Here is a 24,367-nt window from a genome sequence, read left to right on the forward strand (position 1 = left end):
ACATGCATGCTCTGTGACATGTGGAAGTGTACCTGGGGTGTCTGGGGCATGTTGTGTAGACAGATTTTTATCATCAGATGTGCCATTTCTGACCTCGTGGTAAGAACTGGCACTGGAAACCAGGTTGAACCTGCACCTACATTGACAGCATGATACAGGTATTCACAGGTGACAGTGGCATCTGTCCATACAGGGCATGTGCATAAGGCATGGTATGTCCTTTGTGGGTTACATTTGATGACTCTACAGTTGTTGCAGGCATCCAGTGGAAAACATAGCAAAGGACCACTGTATGCAATGATTTGCCTATTGTAGGGATGGGACAGGGTGCCGTATCCTCTGTAGTCCACTGCAAGCACACCATGGTTACTATCTGTGGGCAATATGCAGGGAACTACCAACATAGTGGTTGCTGCCTAGCCAAGTGAGTTTGTGCATGAGACATGGTTGGAGAGTGTTCTCTGGGTAATACTAGGGTTGCCTATATTTTCCCCAAGCCATGATGTCACATATAGGGGTATGGATTATCTACCCCAGCCTCTCTGTTGTTTGGCATCTGTTATCCTTGTAAGGTGGACATTGTGACATATAATAGGCCCACCATATAAGAAATTTGCAAAACCCACTCCAAAATGAATCCTGTTATTTACACACTAACAGCTACCTCCACATAGGATACATATGACACACACACACACACACACAAGTCTCACAGTTGCCATATCTGGGATCACACCCACACACCCACACACACACACACACACACACACACACACACACACACACACACACACACACACACACACACGCATGCACCAAGTCTCACAGTTGCCATGTCTGTGACTAGAACTCCTACCTAACTAGTACATCACACTACAGCATTACACAGTTATAGCATGTGCCACAGAGATTGCTGGGCTACCTTTTCCCCAAAGGTGTATTTCAAAGTGAATGACATCAGCAAGTTTGACAATGTGGGGCAATGGAAGTTGTAGTGACTGTGAATGGCCTCAAAAGCATTGATCCCTACACTAGCAAACAAACACACACAAAGCTTTACACTTGCCATGTCTGGGATTAGAGCTCATACCTAACTAGTACATCACACTACAGCATTACGCATTTATAGCATGCACCACAGAGCTTACTGGGCCACTCCTTTCCCAAAGGTGTATTTCAAAGTGAATGACATCAGCAGGCTTGCCAAAGTAGGGCAATTTAAGTTGTAGTGACTGTGAATGGCCTCAAAAGCACTGATCCCTACACAGACAAACAAACACACACACAAAGTTTTACAGTTGTCATGTCTGGGATTAGAACTTCTACCTGACTAGTACATCACACTACTGCATTACGCAGTTATAGCTCATGCCATGGAGATTAATGGGTTACTACTTTCCCAAAGGTGTATATCAAAGTGAATGACATCAGCAGGTTTGCCAAAGTAGGGCAATGGAAGTTGTAGTGACTGTAAAAGGCCTCAAAAGCATTGATCCCTACACAGACAAACAAACACACACACAAAGTTTTACATTTGCCATTTCTAGGATTAGAACTCCTACCTAACTAGTATATCATACTACAGCATTATGCAGTTATAGCATGCACCATGGTGCTTACTGGGCTATTCTTTCCCCAAAGGTGTATATCAAAGTGAATGACACCAGCAGGCTTGCCAAAGTAGGGAAATGGAAGTTGTAGTGACTGTGAATGGCAACAAAAGCATTGATCCCGACAGAGACAAACAAACACACACACAAAGCTTTACAGTTGCCATGTCTGGGATTAGAATTCCTACCTAACTAGTAGATCACACTACAGCATTACGCAGTTATAGCACGAGCCACAAAGATTAATAAGCTACTCTTTCCCAAAGTTGTCTTTCAAAGTGAATGACATCAGCAGGCTTGCCAATGTTGGGCAATGGAAAGTGTAGGTCATAGTTTCATAGGTTCATAGGTTGGTACTAGGCTATCAGGCCCTAGGGCCTACACATGCCTAGCCATGACAATTCTTTGGCTATGTCTTCCCACAATATTTACTTCCCTGGACCCCTGTCTAACAGGACAACTGACATGATCCCTTGGGTCAATTTCCTATCTCCCATCCAATCATCAAGGTTCCTTTTGAAGAGCGCCAAAGAGGCACACTGCTTGACATGTATGGCAGTGTATTCCAGAGTCTAGGGAGTCTCTGGGTCAGGAACACATCCCTCCAGCATGTATTGTTCATTGTGATTACAAGGTTTGGATCCCTGGAGCATGTGGCTGTGAGGGATTTGGATTTATTTAAGTGTAGCATGTCCAACAGCTCTGGGTTTGACATGGAATAGTATGTTAAGCAGAGATCGCCTCTGAGTACACGATATGTGATAGGGTATAGCTGGATGATTTTCATACAGTCAGCATAGGGCATTTAGTTAAGGCCTTTGATTCTTTTAGTGAGGTATGTCTGCAGCCTTTCTAGTTGTTTCAGATGTCTAGTGAGGTACATACCTAACAGGGCATTGTAGTCTGTACTGGGTCTACTGAGAGATGACTACAGTGGCACAATTTCCTCCTTTTTCCTGGATGTAAAGCCCTTAGTGATGAGGTGTGCCACATAGGTGGATTTCCTGACTGTTGTGGCGATGTGGTTATCAAAGGTGAGACCACTGTCCATCTGTGTCCTTAAGTCACTTATCACACTTTAGGTGTTTAGTGTACTGCCACCTATGTGGTACTTCACAGGTACATACCCCTTCCCAAAGGGGATAACTATCCATTTCTTGGCATTGAGCTTGAGGCCATAGCTCAGGCACCAAGCATCTCTTTCAGTAAGGCCCTTCTGTAGAATATCCACATCATGTGAGGATTCAGTATTGGCTCCCAGTCTGCAGTCATTTGCGACCTTTGTTAGCCAGAGTACCTTAGTGTTGGCCTGTACTTCAGAGCAGTAGATGCCAAACAAGAGCGGTCCCAGGATTGAACTCTGAGGTACTCCAGCTGTCACTTGTCTGGGGCTGGAGTTGGTGTCACCTACTTTTATAGTATAGATTCTGTCAGTACAGAAGTTGGCACCCCATTGGGTGACATAGAGATTAATGGCCAGCTTGGGACATTTATCTATGATTCCAGACTGGGGGATGGTGTCAAAGGCCTTGGCGAGGTCCACATAGGCTGTGTGAACCACCTTACCCTCATCCACAACTCTGGAGACTGATTTAAAGATGTCAGCCAGGTTCAGAAGAAATGATCAGCCCTTCACAAACCCAACCTGGGTGGAGTCCAATGTTTGCAGGTTGCCAATGTCTTTGTTTATAAGTTCCATGATAATACATTCCATGGTCTTGCAGATCAGGCACTTCATACTGCTGGGGTTGTAGTTCCTAGGATCCAAGGTGGATCACCCCTTGTGGACTGGGTTAACTGTAGCTGTGCACCACACAGTGGGCACAAAGCCTGAGGTGTGGCTATGATTAGACATGGCACGTAAGTGAGCTGCCACTTCATTTTGTAGTTCATGTAGTATACAGCACAGGATGCTGACTGGTCCCATGGATGCTGTTTTCTTAGCTCTGGAAACTGTGTTTTTTACCTGCGTTGCCATTATTACCGGAATCTGGCACTCTTTCATTGTTGAGATAGGCCCTTTCTGGGGTGGGAGGGTGGTGCAGTTGGCACTGAATAGATCTGCCAGGATATTAGCAATATCCTTGGGAGCAGTATATTTAATACCATCCTGTTGTAGCTCAGAGCAGTTCTGAACATTGCCATTTAGATTCCTGACATAGCTATGGAATGGCTTGCAGTTGTCTTTCACATCTTTGGCTATATTATCTTTGTAACTAGCTTTGGAGGATGCTATTAGGGATCGCAGCTTCTTACTAAGGCTGGTAAGAGAGTATTTTTGCATCCTGGAAATTCCCTAATTTCTGCATCAGTTTGTTCCTTTTGTTGTACAGTATGTTTATGGTAGGGGCCACCATATTTGGCTTCCTTTTCTTGGTGGGGAACATCTTGGTTCTATATTGGATGGCACAATTCATGCACGAGTGGATGTGCTCATACAGTGCCTTCGTGTAGGATTCAGCAGTCGTCCTTTCAGTTCCCGTCTGCATGGGTGTCATGACGTTAGTCACGTCTGACATGTGTAGCATGATGTTGGCTTTGGAGATGTGTGTTACAGAGGTTTCCTTAGTGGGGTGTGGGGATGGATGTGAATGTTAAGGGTGATTAGCTTATGGGCAGACCTGACCACCGATGGGGTGACCATAGGTGTGGATAATTGATTTCTCATGTTGGTAATGACCAGGTCTAGGATATTTGAGCCCCTGGTGGAACTATGGGTTACTTGATCCAGGGCATTGGGAATTATGACTTCCATGAACCGTTGGGCACACGAGTTGGTACACAAGTAGTATTCCCAGTTAATGGCTAGGTAGTGTAAGTCACCCAGTATTAGGGTGTTTGGTTGTATCATAATATTTCCCAGTATGTTTCGAAAGGTGTAGTGGGAATCTTGGGGCATGGTGGGGGATCTGTAGCAAGCTATACAATTTGGATTGCAGTCTTACCTAGTGTTAGTTGCACCAGGGGTATTTCAGACACATTCTGTTGGGCAAGTAGCCTGGTGGTGTTAATGTCCTTGATGAATATTCAAACTCCTCCACCTTTAGTGTTTTGGACCTAGTTTGGTGGCCAACAGGTGTAGTGAGAGCTGTACCTGGTATTGCAGGGGTGCTCTCTGGAGCCTTGGATCAGGTCTCTCTTACTGCACAGATATCAATGTTCTCCATTTTTAGGAGTACCTAGTGACTGTGAATGGCCACAACACTGATCCCTACACAAACACACACACACACACACACACACACACACACACACACACACACACACACACACACACACACACACACACACACACACACACACACACACACACACACACACACACAGAGTTTCACAGTTACCATGTCTGGGATTAGAACTCCTACCTAACTTGTACATTACACTAAAGCATTATACAGTTATAGGACATGCCACAGAGCTTACTGGGCTGCTACTTCCCCAAAGGTGTAGTTTAAACTGAATGACATCAGCAGCCCTGCCAAAGTAGGGCAATGGAAATTGTAGTGAGTGTGAATGGCCTCAAAAGCATTGATCCCTACACACACACACAGTTGCCATATCTGGGATTAGAAATCCTACCTAATATATCATACTATAGCATTATGCAGTTATAGCACGTGCCACGGAGCTTATAGGGCTACTTCTTCCCCAAATGTGTATTTCAAGGTGAATGACATCAGCAGGCTTGCCAAACTAGGGCAATGGTGAGTGTAGTGACTGTAACACATGCACACAGTTGCCATGTCTGGGATTAAAACTCCTATCTAACTAGTACATCACACTATAGCGTTATGCAGCTATAGCACGCGCCACAGAGCTTATAGGGATACTGTTTCCCCAAAAGTGTATTTCGAGGTGAATGACAACAGCAGGCTTGCCAAATTAGGGCAATGGGGAGTGTAGTTACTGTAAATAGCCACCAAAGCATTGATCCCTACACACACACAGAGTTTCCATGTCTGGATTTAGAACTCCTACCTAACTAGTACATTACACTATAGCATTACACAGTTATAGCACGCGCCATGGAGCTTATAAGGCTACTCTTTCACCAAAGGTGTATTTCAAGGTGAAGACATCAGCAGGCTTGCCATAGTAGGGCAATGGGGAGTGCAGTGTGTGTACATGGGCCATAACCCATTCATCTGGAAGCAGACACACAACACTCAGGCACATACAAGTTTATATTTCACAGGTACGTGTATACAATTGCTAGATGAATACTGACTTGTACAGTCATGTTACACAGTTATCACAAGCACCATAGACACTATAGTGCTGAGGGATACCAGAGGCAAATGTCTACAGTGATTGACATTTGCACATCATGTGGTTTTAGTCAATTGGATGTGTGCTGGATGGGACAGGCCTCATGATGGGAGGCTCTTTGTCACTGTCTGTCACTCTCTTCCACACATCTATCTATGAGTAATTTTGGCCTATTGTAGTGTGTTGTCCTTGTTTATATGTGTGCATTCCTATCCAACGTGTGTACAAAGCATGACTGGTGTGCAATGAGGAGTTTGTGCACAAACATCTGTGACTGTCAGATATGTATAGTCCACTGTTGTTGCCAAACATGGGCTTTATTTCTGTAAGTGTGGGAGCATGCCCGGTATGACCTTCTGTATTGAATGTGTGAATCCATTCAAGGTAGGTTGTACTCCATTGCAGGCTTTTGTGTTCTGCACCTACAGCTAGCAACCTGTTTCTGTGGGATATCTGTAGATCGGTTGACAATATGGGGTCAAAATGGGCAAAGGATAGTGGGTTACTGTAGGTAATTGTTTATATGCTGCTTCTGCTACATGGTCTTGGTGTTAACAGAGATATTAATACATATGTACGGTTTTACACTGTGATGTTTTATGTCATCAACTACTGTCAGGTATGCATATTTGCTTGCAGTAATTTCCTGGGGAACACAGGGTGAATGCAGCTGTGTCCAGTATTGTGGTCTGCAGCCTACATATTCTTGCACAATCGTCATTCTGGAGGGGAAGCTGCAGACACTTGCAGATGGGTCTGTGTAAATGGTTCAGCACCTTGGTACAGTGGTGGCTGAGGATCCCATGCTTGTACATCCATTGACATGACAGTATGGCCATATCCTGCTGTAGCCATACCTCACAGCTGTACAGATTCACACAGGTTACCCAGAGGCAGGGGTCATATTTCTGGACATTGCCCCTTCACATTGTGGTTTATGAGCAGGTTTGTAGCTACCAATTCCCATGTTTGCAGGCAGGCATAGTATGTGCACACGGCTGAGTTTAAGACTTCACACACTTCATGCCGTCCATGCTCCTACCCTCCCTCTATTATTCTATTCTCTTCCAAACATTATGCAAACATTATCTGATAAGTTCCCTATAGTTATCACTACATTTCAGCAGTAATTTGGTGTTGGTCCACAGTTCATGCAGTAGGACATGGTGGACGTTACTGGGATTTGTCGACATGGCCTTGCATTTGGGTTCTGTGGACTGTGTTATGTTGTTATTCGGGAGTCCATGACATAACATGCATTGGCAGTATGGGAGAGACACAGGCCTTTGGCAGAGGACTGTAGGGGATTTGGTAGTGATGCAGGCCAGCTGTAGCAGGCTGTTGCATTGTGTCACTCCTACAGTCCCAGACTGCAAGACACTATATTCCCCTGGGGTGACAGGGTAGGTGTGCAAGGTGTTAATGCCAATACTTCCTGTCATTATTGATCCAGTGGTGTGGATGCTGGCAGGGTGCTGCTTACAGATAGGGACACACCTGAATGGGAGACCTCTTCTGCATGCTGCATTCTGTGGCTATTGCCATACAGAGGTGGGGGTCATATTGTACTCATTCCCAACAGCAGGGATACAACCTGTGAGGTACCTGTGGGAGATGGTGGGGTGAGCTGGGTGCTATGGACACTGCTTGCATCTGACTCACAGATATACATGGAGAATTCCACTTATGCTGGCTTGTGTAGGGACATGAGCAGTTTCTCAATACTTCATACCTGTGACCATTGTGGTGTGCCATTGTTTGGCTAGACGACATTGGTATTCCAAAAACAATCAATAAAGCACAAAAAATAATAAATAAATGACCAAAAAAACAGGATCCACCACTCAAAATTTAATCAAACCTCTAGCGCCTCGGCAACAGACTTCCAAGGAGAATAGCATATTATACACTGTCTGTCGGGGGTACTTTCACCTGTGTACTGTTTGTAGGTCTGGGCCCACATGCATGCCATGTCCATCTTTCAGATGGTGACAAAAATTCCATCCAAACATGTATTATGGCTTACTGCTGGAATGTGTTTTGCTGGGATGCATTGTGTTTGGCACTGCAGTTGTGAAAACTTGGCCTTGTCATTAGCAGTACTGGCCAATGGCCACCCGAACAAACCTCACCATGTCTATATGCTGACCACTCTCACACAATATACAACACACACCAACCTAACACATGCAGCCCTGCATATTGTGCACATGCTACAATCTATCCTGCTACTTTGGCCAGCTCAGGTAATTTGTGCTCCACTGTTATTATACCTACACATACATGTTACTACATTTCTACATAGGATTGTGGGGGGGGCACACCTGACAACTGTACACATTTGCTATGACTGTACTGGTATTTCAGGTACTCCATTTCATTCTGTATTCTGAACTATCATGCAGACTAGTGACATATCAGTGTACTACAGTTCTTAGGTTTGATTGATCTACATTTCAGTTTCAGACTTCTTACCCTTCAGAACTAACATCCCACTGCCTGACCTGTTGCAGTCTGTCTGTGTAGGTCTGGAGGGGGGTTGTTCTCCATAGCCATCAATCAGAGGCCTTAGCACAGCCTTTCTTTGTGTTTGTCTACTCCTATCCTGCTGGCTGAGACTGCTGTTGGGTATGTGAGCCTCCCTGACTAGCATGTGTGTGTCCTAGGGACACACATTTGGCCCACTACATTTCCTGCAGTGAGTTTTGTCACCTTGCCTAGTACTGGCTACTATGGTGACACCAATATTTGTTACAGATTTCATGCTGCCGCTATAGGTGTCTACTATCTGGTGGCATCCCATTCAGCCACCCGATTCCCTTGCATGCTCACATCCATATCATAGATACAAGTAATGAAACATACTACTCCTTTAGCAATTGATAGGGAGAGTGACTTACCTTGTGGCTGTGCCAGTATTGAGGATGGTGCTGGAGGGCTGACTATGTCGGATGCACATAGTACATTCCCTATACATGGTTAAGCACAGGTAGTGTCATGTTTGGCATCCCTTTTACTGTATGTGCGAGTCAGAGAGAGGTGTAATTCCCTGGGTTCCTACTGTGTCAGTGTATGTGGTATGCATTGCCTCTTTGCCAAGGCCTGGGCATACTGGGGCATGCCTCTTCTGCCTACTGGAGCATGCTCAGGTTGTTCCTCCTCCAAGTCATTCTGTGCCTCTGCAGGCCTTGGCAATGATGGGGGGCTGTGTGGCCCTGTCCTGTTGCTGTTCCTGCTGCAGCTGTTTCTGCAGGATCATATTGTGTAGCATGGCACATACGATGACAATTTGGGTACATGTAGCTGGTGAGTATTGCAAGTCTCCACCGGATATGACCAGGTTCTGGAACCGTGACTTGAGCATCCCAAGCATACCCTCTATTATGATTCTGGTCTGTACGTGTGCCTCATTATGGAGTTCTTGTTCGGGTCTGTGTGTGCATTTCTGATGGGTGTCTTCAGCCACGGCTCCAGTGCGTAACCAGCATCCCCCACTAGTTGGCCATAAGGGATGTCCCCATTGGTAAATCTCTGGGACAGCTGCATCATATGCCAGATGTGGGAGTCATGATAGCTTCCAGGGCAGCCAGCACACACATTCATTATAATGCCCTGGGCATCGCACATGACCTGGCAGTTGATGAAAGGGTAGCCCTTGTGGTTGATGTAGACCCTAACCCGCTCACTGGATGGTGCTTTGATGTGTATGTGCGTGCAGTCTATAGCACCCACTACATCAGGGTATTCTGCTATTTGGTGGAAGAGACGCATATTGCTGGTCAATGCCTCACAGCTGTTGTGGAAATATACGTGCTCATTGGCATGTGCTGACATGACATCCAGGAACTGGAGGAGTACCCTGGATGCTGATGCCTGTGAGATCCCCATGATATCCCCAGTTGGCCTTTGGAAGGTACCTGTGGCTAGTATTCTTAGGCTTACACATGCCGTGGTATCCACTGGTATCCACTGGGATGGGTTTTCCTCTATTAGTTCTGTGTGTGAGGCGTGGCCGTCACAGCTCAACAATTTGCTGTAGTAGGTCCCTGTCCACCCTATAGCACTCCACTATCTCTAGCTCATGTAGCCCCTGGTAGGTTACCCTGGGTCTGTACACTCTTCGCCTTCTCCTCACTGTGAGCGGGTCATCAGCATTCTCATCCTCACCACCCTCAGCCTCTTCCACATTTTGATTTATGAGAGCTAATGCAGCCCCTATCATTTTGTTGCGTTTGTTTGGTAAAACTTCTCCGCTTGTGTATACTGGTGGTGTAGAGTTTGTGGGAAAAAAAAAACAGAGGGAAAGGTGTTTGCACAGTTTATAGTAGTGTGCTGGGCTGGGCTGCTGACTGTGTAATTGGCTGATTCTGACACATGTCACCTGCCAGCTATGTTAGTTCTCCTTGATTACCTTCCTACTGCTGTTTTCCCTTCCCATTGCCTTCCTGTTTATGCTCAGGGCCGCGCCATGCAAACACAGTGCTCAGATGTACACAGAGCTGCTATTTCCTGGTTTACTTTTTTTCCCCTTTAAAACATGGTGTGCAGCGCGCACACCCGTTTATTTATTTTTTTTTATTTATTTAACATTTGTTGACCGGGCTAGTCTAGTTGGATATATGTCCATTTTTAGTAGAGGCTTGGGGAGAAAAGCTCCACAAAGAACAGACAAAATTCAAAGTCAAATTACAGTTACAAAGCATTAAACTTCAGTTACAGATACATTAAAGTTTAGTTAAGATAAAATACAGATAAAATACATCACGTCCCCTATTTTCAAGTTTGGGTTTTTTTTTTTATATAGAGGGAACGTATCAAGAAGGAAGAGGGAAATTCCTAGAATGGGGTCTAAGTAAGGAGTTGGAAAAGAGACAAGTTATAGAAGAGAATAAAATCAGGAATATGAGAGAGTAGTAAAGTGGAAGTTGTGCTTCAAGTAGAGCAGGAAGCAGGTGGGATGTCTGTTAAGTCTAGCTGAGTAAACTAAGTCCAACTTTCAGGTAGTGACCTTTAAAGTGTCAATAATATAAGGTGGAATAGCTTAGGAAAAGTTACATGATGATGAAACAGGAGGAGAAAGTATTAGTTAGGGTTACTACAGGGGCAGAGCCAGTGGCTAGTAAGATAAAGTTTAAGTTTCTTTTTGAAAAGTGAAGTAGAGGAAATAGAAGTGAGGTCACCAGGAAGTAGGTTCCAGCTTTTTCCGACTGTATAAGGGAAAAGGGAATCTCCTGCTTTATTGTTGGATTTATGTGTAGATACTAATAGTTTATTAGATGAACGGAGGTTAGAAAGATTTTTATATGGAATGATGAGATTTGTAAGAACTGGTGTTTTATCTGGATAATAAAGGATTTTTTGGGAAATAATTAGTTGCTGAAATAAAAACTGATTGTGCAATTCAAGCTAACTGAGTTGTTTTAAATTTAGGCAGTGGTGTGTCCTAAATGGGGAGTCGGTAGCAAATCTGGCTATACTGTTATAGGAGATTGTCAACTTGTTGAGGTTAGTTTTAGAGAGATTAGTGTAAATAGGTGAGGCATAGAAGAGAGTAGAGATAAGGTGGGTGTGGGCAATGGTAGTTCTGGCTGTAGGAGTGAGGAAGGGCTTGATTTAGTAGAGGGAGCCAAGTTTTTGGTTTACTGATTTTATTGTGGTATTGATATGAGTATCATAGTTAAGGCTGTGGTCAATAGTAATCCCTAAAACTTTGGTTGTTGTGTCACAAGATATGACTGTGCCGTTTTTGGATTTTATAGAGAAGTGAAGTGGGGTAGATTTTTGTGTCAGAGTAAATAGCAGTAGTTTAGTCTTTTTAGAGTTGAGGAGGAGACATCGCTGTAAAAAACACTCTTCTACAAGCTCAAAGACATTTTGGGTGAGGGTCTGTAATTCAGATGGGCTTGTAGCTGAGGAGATTAAAGTGGAATCATCAGCATATTGTATGGTTACAGCTTGGGGAATACTAGTAGCAAGATCGTTGATAAAGATGGAGAATAGAAGAGGGCCTAAAATAGATCCTTGGGGTACACCAAGGGAGACAGGAAGAGGGGTGGATAGAGCATTTTCCCAGAGCACTGCCTGTTTCCTATTATCTAAGTAAGACATGAACCACTGTAGTGCTTGAGTGTCAAGTGAGAGTGATTTCAGAAGATTCAAAAGTATATGATGATTAAACATGCTGAATGCTTTGGAAAGATCAATAAAGACAGCAGATGAGAGGATGTTATTGTTACAGTTTTTGTTGATGTGATCAGTAAATGAAAGGAGGGCAGTAGTAGTGCTATGGAAGGAATGGAAGCCATGCTGAGAGCGAGCTAATAGGCCATTTAGGAGAAGGTGGCAAGTAGTTGGTGGTGGATGCATTTTTCCACGATTTTAGCTATGGGAGAGAGTAGGGCAACTGGACGAAAGTTGGAAAGTTCTGTTGAATTGCCACCCTTATGAAGGGGGATAATATGTGAGATTTTCCAGATGGATGGGATAGTACCTTCTTTTATGGTTCTGTTAATTAGGATTGAGATAGGGTAAGCAATAACTTTGGCTGCAGTTTGAAGATACTGAGCAGGTAGAAGGTCCACTAAGTGGGTAGATGGTTTGAGCTTTTGTAGTAGGGTACAGATGAGGGATGTAGGGACAGGTAGGAATTGGAAAGTGGGTGGAGAGGTAAAGGAGGAGGGGGGTGGATTAGTGGATACAGGAGGTAGTGAGTTGGCAAGAGACTGGATAGCTTCAGTAAAGAAGTTGTTGAAGGAGTCAGCAATTTGTTTGGGAGTGTCTTGGGTGATACCAGAAGGGGTGGGTGTCTTAGAGCTGCCTGGATGAAGGAGTGTATTGATCCCTGACCAGAATTTCTTTGGGCTTTGGTGGTTGTTTTGCTGGAGTTGAAAGAAGTTTTCTTTTTGTCTAATATTATAGATGCTTTAGTAGAGTTTCTAAGCTGTTTAAATTTTATATGATCAGATAGGTCCTTAGAAGCATGCCATCTTGACCATAATTTGTTTCTCAGCAACATTTTATGTTTAGTTTCTTTTGTAAGCCAAGGTGTAATTTTGGTCCTATTCCTAAGGGTACGGGAAGGGGCATGGAAGGTGAGGATTTCAAGGAACTTAGAACTGAAATAGGCCACTGCTTCCTCGAGTTGAATGTGTTTTAAGGGTGACCAGTTGCATAGACTTAGTTCCTTTTGGAAATGTTCAGGGTTAAAATGTTTATTGGAGCGAGTGGTTCTGAAGGTTATAGGTCTGGGTGAATTGGTCTTTTGTCGAATAAAATAAGTTAAAGAGTGATCACTCATGTCTTTGGGGAGGATGCCTACCATGTAGTTAGGGAAAGAGTATTTATAAGGATCCAATCAAGGATGGATTCTTTGTTGGTGGGTTTATGGATGCGAGTGGGTGAGGAAACAATTTGAGAGACATTTAGGTAGACATGTAGGTTTATGTGGTTAGAAGGGATATCAGTATTACAGGTATTACAGTCAATATTAAAGTCACCTAGGACAATGGTTTCTTGAGGATAGTTAGTGGACAACCAGCTTAGGATATTTTCAAGGGGGTTGGAGGAAGATAAGAGCATAGAATATAGATGTACTTACAAGTATTTAGTTTTAGTTTGGTGAAAAGAATTTCAGAGTTGGTATCTGAAGGAAGACAAGTGTCTAATAGTGTAAGTTGAAGCCCTGTTTTATATATTAAGGCTATGCCCCCTCCCTTCTTCTTAGGGTGATCCACTCTTAAAATACTATATTCTGGAGGGGTGATTTCACAGTCCTGTGTATGTGGTTTTAGCCATGTCTCTGTAAGAATAAAATGTCAAAGTTGTGTAGCTCAAGTAGGGCATGAAGCTGAGTTATTTTATTGTTAATACTATGTATATTTAAGTGAGCTAATAAGAGGGAGTTAGGAGGCTGTGTAGGGATGTGTAGGGATGAGGAAGAAGGACTGGTTGTGTAGGTAGTAGTGTTGTTGGTAGGGTCATGGTTGGGATGAATGTCACCATCTCTAAGGAGGTGAAGGTGTAATCTGCAGTTATGAATTAGAGTAAGATTTGATAAGGTTTGTGGTTTCTTGACTTGGTAGTGTTTGTAGGTAATATGGGTGACTCTGTGATATCTTGGGAAGAAATAGTTGGTTATATATGTTATGTTTATGTGTTTCAGGGTAGGTGATAGAGCAGGAAGGGATGTTTGTTTTGAGGACTGGTGGAAGTTAGAGCAGTGAAGATGTTCATTGGCAGATAAGATATAGGGAAGGAAAAGGAAAGGGAGAATTGAAAACAGAAGTAGGGGTATAAGGTAAGGAGATATGGGTGAAATAGGCATGGTGCTGAAGAGGTGGAGAGTGGGAAGTGAGGAGGTGAGAGTGTACGAATATAGTGGAGGAGTGAAGAGGTAGATAGAAGATGTTGAAGAGGGGTGGAATGTGATTGGCTGATAGGGAAGTGGGAGTGGTTAGAGAGGTATAAGGCTAGGTGTACTGGGGTGGGTGGAATTTGGGGGTAGGCTAGGGGAGCGGAGTGAGCCCACAGGGCGAACATAACGGGAAGAGCCAAGTAAGGAGGAAAAACCAGCCTATGAAAAACAATCAGTGGAAATGCTGACTGCTAGAGGTAAGTTAAGGTGCAGGTAGGTGAAAGAGGTGATAGATGTAGAGATAGTCTGAGTAGGTTGAGTCAATAGGAGGATAAAGGTGAAAAATGGAAGCTTAAAGTAGGTCTAGGCAGAGATAAGTAAAGTATACAACAGTTACTTTTAATGAAATAAGTAGTTAGGTTTAATGAAATCAGTTGATAAAACTAGTTTACTGAGTATTTCAAACATGAGGGAGTAGGATAGATTTATAGGGAAGAGGGTGCCATCTAGTGGGTAAAACCTGTAGTACAACAATAACTCCTGGAAGGAAGGAAGTAATCTAGTAGTAGGAGAGGCAAATATGGAAGCCAAGTAAAGGCTACGAGAGGAGTAGGGGGAGGTAAGAAGTAGAAAAGAGTATGGCTGCTGGCTATCTTGAAAAGGTAGGGATTTTAAATACACCTAGTGTTTAGACAACTATACTGTCCATAAAGCAGCTAACATACTTTCTTGCTTTCTTGAGAGGATGGATTCAGAGGATGGCCTCTATTCCTTATTGTAGGAAAAGGCAGCAGGTACTATTGTTTAGAAGGAATCCTGTTCATCAGATAGGACAGGTTCTAACCCTAATGCAGGACAGGCAACTTGCCAGGTTTCTTGCTTTCTTGAGAGGATGGATTCAGAGGATGGCCTCTATTCCTTGTTGTAGGAAAAGGCAGCAGGTACTATTGTTTAGAAGGAATCCTGTTCATCAGATAGGACAGGTTCTAACCCTAATGCAGGGCAGGCAGCTTGCCAGGAATAGGTGTAACCACCAGGCTCCATGGACACGCAGCAGCCAAGAGGAGGCAAGGAATCAAAGATTAGTTAATGTAAAGAGTGCTTTGCAGCTTCAGACACACCCCCTTGCTTAGCTCTGCTAAGTTAAGGGCAAACCCAAGCTGCAGGGTTCCAGTAAGCTTACAGTATGTCTGACACACCCCTCTATGATGTCAGCTAGCTGTTAGGCTTGCACCATGGTCTTCCTGCACCTACACGGTTGGGTGCACGCTAACCATGAGGGGGAATCTGGGATTCAGTATCATTCTCCTCATTTGCATAGGATTGCCTGCTAATGCCTAGTTACAAGTCTGACACTGAGCCTTCCTCCTTAGCAACCATTATTCACTGGCAATGTTGTCTTCTGCCTTCTATTGAGTATAATGGCAAAATTGTGATTTTGGATAGAATGCTTTTTTCTAGTTTTTTTTTTTTTTTTTCAGGCCGATCCCATTTGTATGCCAGTGCCCTACACTTAAATGTCCGAAATCGGCCAAAAAAAAGTTATTTTTTTATTTTTGCAAATGTTTTCCATGCCAATGGCCATATATTTGGCCATTGGCATGCTTTACACATTACATACACCCTTTATTCGGAGCTGTCAGATTACACTAGTCCTGCACGGCTGGCTGCCAGCTTCCTGGATCACAAATTCATCTCATTTGCATGGTTTTCACCTGCAAATGGGGTAATTTGCATACAGGAGCTGTGTCCGTGCAGGAATAGTGCAGGAATGCTCGTGCACATCCCATGAGCTTGTTCTTGGATCTCTCGGTGGCCATATTGCCTCCAGCAGCTCCTGCACTATTCCTGCATGCCATGCAGAGCTTGCTGAATCCCGGGGTATGTGTTCACTTTCATGAAAAATTCTCAGAAGTGATATGCCGAAAGAATGCATTACCAACATTTTCAAACTAATTATGTCAATTTTTACAGCATGGAAACTGATACCATTGCTAGGTTTTTTGTATTGCATACCTTAACCTGGCCAACGCTTTTGACAATTCTCCACACAGGCGGAGTAAAAAAGCTAACTAAATTGAGAATAAACCCCTACATCACCCGCTGGATTGCCAATTACATATATACATATAAATATTTCAAGCACTGGTATTAATGCCTTTCTAGCCTGCCAATATAGCAAAACAGTTGTTCCCATAATAAATGTCCAGGCTATTCTTAAAAATATCTAAATTACTGCTTGCTTTACTGTAATTTAGTAGTCTATTCCATGAATCAGCTGATCTCTCAGAGAACCAATTAGTACACTTCTCATTCCTATATAATCTTCTTCGTGGGATGACTGATGATTCCCTACTACTTTTTGATATCCCTAAACATTCACAGAGGTAGCTGTATCTAAATGCCCTATATACCTGAACAAATCTCTTAAATATTTATATGAGACACTGTACAAAATTCAGATATTTTAGTCTTTCATAATAACTTAAATTTTCACATCCATGGATGCCCTTGCTATATTTCTGCTGTATTCTTTCCAGTTTATTCATGCTTGTTTTCTTATAAGGTTTCCATGTTGTTATTCCATACTCAAGTTTGGTTCTAGTGTAACAAATAATGACTTCATCATTTCTAATTTCTGATTAGACTTTGTAAATCTTTTTATGCAACCTATAGTTCTGTGACTATCATTAACCAGTTGGTTGATATGATTAGAAAAACATACATGCCCAGGTCCTTAATTGAATCTACAGTTTCAATCACTGTGTGTTGTATTAAATATTCACCTTTCAGTTTATGTCTCCCAAATCTCATATGCTTAGTGTTTGATATACTTATCAGCATATTATTCCCCTGTGCCCAAATGGTCAATTTAGTCAAGTTCTTTTGCAGATTTGCCCTATCTGTACTATATGTAATCAGTTTACCTAATTCCAAGTCATCTGCATATAGACTGTAGAACAGCTCAGATGAAAAAGATAGATCTGAAAGATACAATCTAAACAAGTATGGGACTAAGACAAAGCCTTGTGGGACACCCCAACTGTAATTTCACCACATCAACACCATCACTGGCTCACAGATAGAATGCAGGAAATCAAAACAGGAGAAGTTACCTCCACAAAGAGACCAGTCACCAGTAGAGTGCCCCAGGCTTCTATGCTGGGACCTCTCCTGTTTGGCATTTACTTTTCTGAAGTAAAAGCCAATACCAAAGAGCTCTGGCTGACTATGTTTGCGGATGACTGCAAGCTAGGAGCAGTCATTGAATCCCCAAATAACTTAGCCATCCTGCAGGAAGGTTTTGTCCCAAATAAATAACTGGTGCCAAAACCATGGGCTGAAACTAAATGCCAGAAAAATGCATTATTGTATCCTTTGTGAAGTCATCTACTGCAGGGAACTATCACATTGACCATATGTCCCTAAGAGTTAACCCATTTGTTTGGGATTTGGGAACTTATGGGGACAGTGACCTAACTTTCAACCAGCATGTAACCATTGTTGTAAGGAAATCCATCTATATTACACAGCTTATAAACAAAGGGATTTTGTCTAGATCTAGGGATGTTATTGTCCCACTTTACTCAACCCTCATTAGGAGAGTCATTGAATATAATGTTCCCTTTGGCATATACCTGTCCAGGCACATGAAACAACTGGAACTCCCACAGAGATACCTTACTTAAAAGGTACAAGGTCTTAACAACATGTCCTACATGGACCAACTCAAAGCCCTGTCACTATACTCAGTATCCTACAGACTTCTAAGAGGTGACCTGTGTCTGGCATACAAGGCATCCCCAACCCAATACTTACAGATTTACTGTACATCAGCAAGTCCAATAGCATTAGAAATACTATACCAGCTTCGAAAGAAAAATTGTCCTAGACACTAAAGATAATCACAAGGCCTTCTTTAGTTATGTCAGGAACATGGGTGGAAACTCCCAGATATGCTCTGAATTGTTGCATAATGGTACAAAATATACCGAACCTACAGACATAACCAACATCCTGGCAGACAGATTCAGCTCAAACTTCTCCCCCCCTTCCCCCCCAAAGGAGCAAATGCCTATCCCAACTGAATGTAACCTCCCTGACATCACAGATGCACAGGTGAAAGCTGCCCTCTCCAAAGCAAAAAACACAGCATCTATGGGACTGGACGGTGTCCCAGGCTGTGTCTTACATGAGCTCCAAGAAGAACTGAACCCTCACATTAAGTCACTGTTCAAACTTAGCTTTACTACAGGATATGTACCCAAAGAATGGCATACAGCTACAGTGGTCCCACTCCACAAAGGTGGTGCCACAATGGACCCCGGAAACTATCGCCCCATAAGCCTGACTAGTCTGGTCTGTAAAGCTATGGAGCATATTATCATGGAACTCATAAACAAAGACATTGGGAGCCTCCAGACACTGGACCCTACCCAATTCAGCTTTGTTAAGGGCAGATCTTGCCTCTTAAACCTAGTTGATTTCTTTGAAACAGTTACCAAAGCCATAGATGAGGGCAAGGTAGTCCACACAGCCTACTGGGACCTCGCAAAAGCCTTCAACACAATACCCCACTCGGGCATCATAAATAAGCTTACCAGCTTAAATATCAACCCCTATATCACAAGATGGGTTGCAAACTAGCTCAGAGATAGAACCCACATGGTCAGAATCGCAGGTGCCATGTCCGAATCCAAACCAGTTACAAGTGGCGTCCCACAGGGCTCAGTTCTGGGACCTCTCTTGTTCGGTATATACTTCTCTGAGGTTCAGGCTAACACGAGGGGATTATGGCTGACAAAGTTCGCAGATGACTGCAAACTGGGGACCATAATCAAATCTCCAGCTGACACAAGCATCCTCCAAAAGGGTCTCACAGAGATGGATGCTTGGTGCCAGAGCCACGGCCTCAAGCTAAATGCTAAAAAGTGCATAGTCATCCCATTTGGGAAAAACAAGGTGCCCACAAATTACCACATAGGTGGTAATCCATTAAGTATGGAAGAAGTAATTAGAGATTTGGGGACCAACGTAGATAGTAATCTCTCCTTTGATAATCACGTTGCCAAAGTGGTTAGAAAGACCTTCTATATAGCCCACCTTATCACGAAAGGGTTCGCATCTAGATCAAAAGAGGTCATTGTGCCCCTCTACTCGTCACTCATCAGGCCCATAATTTAATACAATGCCCCTTTTGGGATGTACCTTACCCGACACCTGTAGCAACTGGAGAGACCCCAAAAGTACCTCACCAAGAGGATCATGGGCTACAAACAGATGTCCTATGCAGCTCGACTACAGAAACTCCAGCTCTACTCAGTTGCTTACCACCTACTCAGAGGCGATCTATGCCTGACGTACAAAGCCATGTCAAACCCAGAATTAATGGACATGCTCCACCTCAAAAAATCCAAGTATCTTAGAGCTACACACTCCAGGGACCTAAACCTCAGCACAAAAATAAACAGGACATGCTGGATTCATTTCCCAGAGGCTCCCCTCACTCTGGAATAGAATACCAATTCATGTTAGACATAGCCCCTTGCTGATCCTCTTCAAGTGAAATCTGGACGCGTGGATGGGAAATCGCAAGTTCACCCCTGGGATCTCTTCTGTGTCCCTGCTAGACAGAGGCACAGTAAACTAATCTTAAAAGGGTACCTTCTGCGACCTACTTTACAGAGGCACAGTAGGCTAATCTAATAGGGAGGTGGAAGCCAAATACACTCTGGCTGGGCTTATAAATGCCCTAGGGCAGATAGCCTAGTATCTACCTATGAACCTACCTATGTCTTGGGATATAAACCTCTTTTGCAACATCAACAGAATGGTTTGGAGGGACAGATATATCTCACAGAGGATAATGCTGCTCTGGAACAGACTCCCAATCCACATTAAACAAAGTTTATCCCTGTCCACATTCAAGCATAACTTGGAACTATGGATGGGAAACAGTAAATATCCCCCAGGACTGCCTCCTGTACTACTAATGCATCCCTCAAATTATCTTTGGTATGATCCCAGTTATTCTTATTAGGGATAATACAAAATTTTCAACCATGGAATGGATAAAGGCCAGTCTATAACAAAATGGGATAAGTTAATCTGAGCACAAAAATGAAAACTGTCTAGGCTTAAAATGGCTTGACAAGGATAGCTAGCCTAGTACTTACCTATGAACCTATGAGAACAATTTCATCTTAACTAAGACTGCACATTTTCCATATATTACTTCACTCATGCAACATAAAGTACATTTGCTTACATTAAAACAAATTAATGACATTTAATAAATATACTGTATAGTTATTTGTGTGTTCTACCTATGAATGTCAAAATGTTGAACTGTTGAAGACTGAAGAATGCATCTATACTATTTCAACTATATTTGCGGTATTTTAAACTGTTTTGTTTTTTTTATTTTGATGTTTCTAATGTCTACTAAATGCATAGATGACAATTCTCACTATAATACACACACACACACACACACACACACACACACACACACACACACACACACACATACACACACACATACTTATGCTAGCAGAATGTTTTGATGTGTCTTTTTATTGGCAGAAAAAAAATGGTATCAACTGATTGAACAGTACTGGCTTTTTCATATGCAAGCTCAGTATGATGTGGATCAGGTAATATGTGTTTTCCCCACTGTAGAGCGATCTCAGAGTTGGTATATTTAATTAGCAGGGGAGTGTGAGAGTGCACGATGGCTTGCCATCCAACAAAAAAAGATTTGTTTTATTTATATTTTTATATTTTTCGATCATTACAAGTCCAAAGTTTTGTGTTCAATGACTGATGGTGCGATGCTCTGCATTGTTGGGGAATAATTATGCTTCTATATACGTATATAATGAATAATCACCAAGGAGATTGTTCAAAAGTAAAAACATTGAACAAACTCATCAGTGATTGCCACTGATGCCAACTAAATAATCTACAAAATAAATAGTAAATGTAAAATGACAGGTTACATTTGCAATGACAAAAACTGAAATAAAAATCGGCTCCACCCCCACACCACTGGAAACTAACTCCAGAGTCACACACTCTTGCAGAAATGGAAAAACCCTGAATTATGTTGTGATAACCCCATTTAAACCAGGGGCAGTAACTAAGGAGCCTCAGTCCTCACCACTATCTCCAGTAAGGGAACGTCATTGAAAGCCAGGATAGAAACATACAATTTCCCCTAAGAGTACACTGGGAACATGCTCCAAACCTGGGACTGGACTATATGCTTCACTCCAGGTCCCCAATTCAGTCTTCACACTAACCACTGCAGAGCACTGTTTCCCATTTCTAGGTATTTGACACACTCACTATTAAATATGTGATATTCACACATACAAACACTCTTGGGAAAGACTGGCACAGATTTACCACCTATGTTCTCTTTCCCAAATTACAAGGTAATGGCTGTCACCAGTCAAATATCACAATACCCTTCAAAAGGGGTGTTCAATTATGTTGGGTAAAATAAGTATTGATATAAATGGTAGCATGTAATCCAATCAGTAAGGCTTTTTGGAGTGGCCCTGGTGTTATCACAATAAACATAAACACTCTCAGGTTACTAAAAGTACTTTTTAAATAACCAGCCACAATAAAAGGTAGTAAAATATTTAATAATAAATGAAATGATTGTATACACTGAATAACTGATTCCAATAAATCACAGAGTTTCACACACAGGAATTATGAAAATAAAACTGTAGGATAGGTTTCACGCTGATTGTAGAAAACTATCTAACTGTAGTTCCCTAGCTGTCTAAAGATTAACTGTCCCTATCTAATCTAATTAACTCAACAAGGCAAGATGATACTCTTATTTCTGCAAGGCAAAATAAGAATCTATGTCCACTCTTCAGGTTGTTGTCTGGTCCTCAGCAACTGGAATAGCAACTCCTACTATTTCTGCTGAACAGCTCTGGAAAACTCTGAGTGATAACTACTGATCTGGAAAACAACAAATGACTACACTGAAACAACTACAACAACTAGTACTTTGACTCGGAACCTGCTTTTATAGCAACATTGTTGAAAAGTCACAGAAAGCTTTTATGAAAATTCTACCCTCTCATATCAGACTTTAAAAATAAACAAAACAGCTACTGTGGAGATTCTATTTCTTTCAGCTCTGGCACACGATGACATTACATTTAGATCAGCTGACTGGCATTACCTACATTCAGAATTCTTTTTTAAAGAACATGTACATTTGGTCAGCCAGAAGAACACTGTTTGACTCAAACATCTTACACAAATCAAAACAATAATCAAAAACTATAAACTCATTTAGAAAATTATAGATACTCATACTGGCATATATAACACAGGGTAAGTTACAACTATTTATGTGTTTACAAAACTTCAGCCAGTCATGCTAGCACATATAACAATATCTAATATCCTCACAGATGTAATGGTCAATCTGCTGAAGATCTGCTGCTTTTAACATGACTTCCAACTCTCAGGAATGTATAGCACAGGGGCTAGGCCAAAATGAGGCCAACAGAACAATTTGTAAATTCATGAATTTCTCTATAGAGAAGAAATTTAATTCACCGGATGAGATCCTGGACATCTTGACCTCCCATTACACAGGGTTATATAGACAAGATACTCATGACCACATTTCAACCAACATGGGCTGAATGTCTAGGCAAACTTAACTTCTATGCAGAAATCTACTTTGATTGACTCCATCAATAAGGAGCATGGAGAAGGTGAAGGCATAAGTGTTTGGTGGCCTGCAATTGGAAGTTTTTCAACTGGTGCAGGAATATTTAGGTTCATAGATTAGTACTAAGCTAACTGCCCTTCTGAGCTATTTTAAGCCTAGCCAACTGTCCCTTGTGAGACTCAAACCCTGCACCTTGTGTTTGCAAGGCAAACACCTTAACCATTAGGCCACCCTCCCAACTCATGATTTGGACTAATCACATTTTGAAGAACAACCTGGAAACCAGTGGTTATTTCTGTGTTACTGAAACTGGTAAAGATCCTTTTCAACCCTCATTTTTATATACCAGTGTCTGTACTAAATCATGACTATAAACTATTTGTGATTATTTTTGATAACAGGCTCTTAATTATACTTCCTCATTTGGTTCACCAAGACCAATCAGGCTTCATCTCTGGTTGATATTCTTATAAAAACTAAATTAAGGCATTTTTAGTTCTAGAGGAGGCAAATGCTTCAAATCAAAAACTACTGTTTGTAAATGTTGATGCTGAGAAGGCCTTTGACCATGTGTCATGGTTCTTTTTGCATAATACATTAAAGATCATTGGGTTTACTAAACAATATACTACTCTGTATCTTCTTTGTCTTAGCATATGTTAAAGTTAGATCTAGAATTTCCAGACCAGTATAGGTCCTTCACTGAACTTGACAAGGGCACCCTTTGTCCCTTTTGTTGCATATATTGAGATGGCAGTGACAGCTTCTCAGAGCAGCTCCTTCCAGTAGTATTTTTGGTTAGTGGTCAGCATATTAAGGTCTTATTATATGCTGATGACTTGCTAGTGTGTCTGGCATGGCCAGAGGAAGATCTTCCAATAGGGATGAGGCTTGAGGAGTGATTCAGTTATCTTTCTTGTTATAAAATCAATACTTATAACAATCAGATTGTCAGAGTAAACTCCTACCCTACAGAGCAGCTTATGACCAGGTACAGCTTTATGGGAGATGATGGCCTTAAATACCTGGGCATACATTTGCATAAGATGGTGGGATGATCAGTTGAACTAATCTACAAATCAACTATATTAAAGGCCAAGGAGTTTCTGACTAAGTGGAAGGGGTTATGCCTTGCAATGTCTTAAAGAGTAGAGGCATTCACCTAGCTTATCTTACTCTAGTCTCATACAATGCAGTGGAGATCACTCTACCACCCCTCCTACTTTTGTTTCACTGCTAAAGCTGATGATAACAAAGCTTTTATGGGATGGTCATAAACCTGGATTAGCATGAGATGTAGTTTCATTGCCAAACAGCTGTAGAGGACTGTGGTTTCTGATTTTGAGTGATATATTAAAGCAGAATGCCTTAAAATATTGCCAAACAGATGTGGAGGACTGGGGGTTCCTGAGGTTGAGTGAC

The sequence above is a fragment of the Protopterus annectens genome, chromosome 2.part0, assembly GCF_019279795.1.
Source record: "Protopterus annectens isolate FY-2018-M chromosome 2.part0, PAN1.0, whole genome shotgun sequence".
In the NCBI taxonomy this organism is placed as follows: domain Eukaryota; kingdom Metazoa; phylum Chordata; order Ceratodontiformes; family Protopteridae; genus Protopterus; species Protopterus annectens.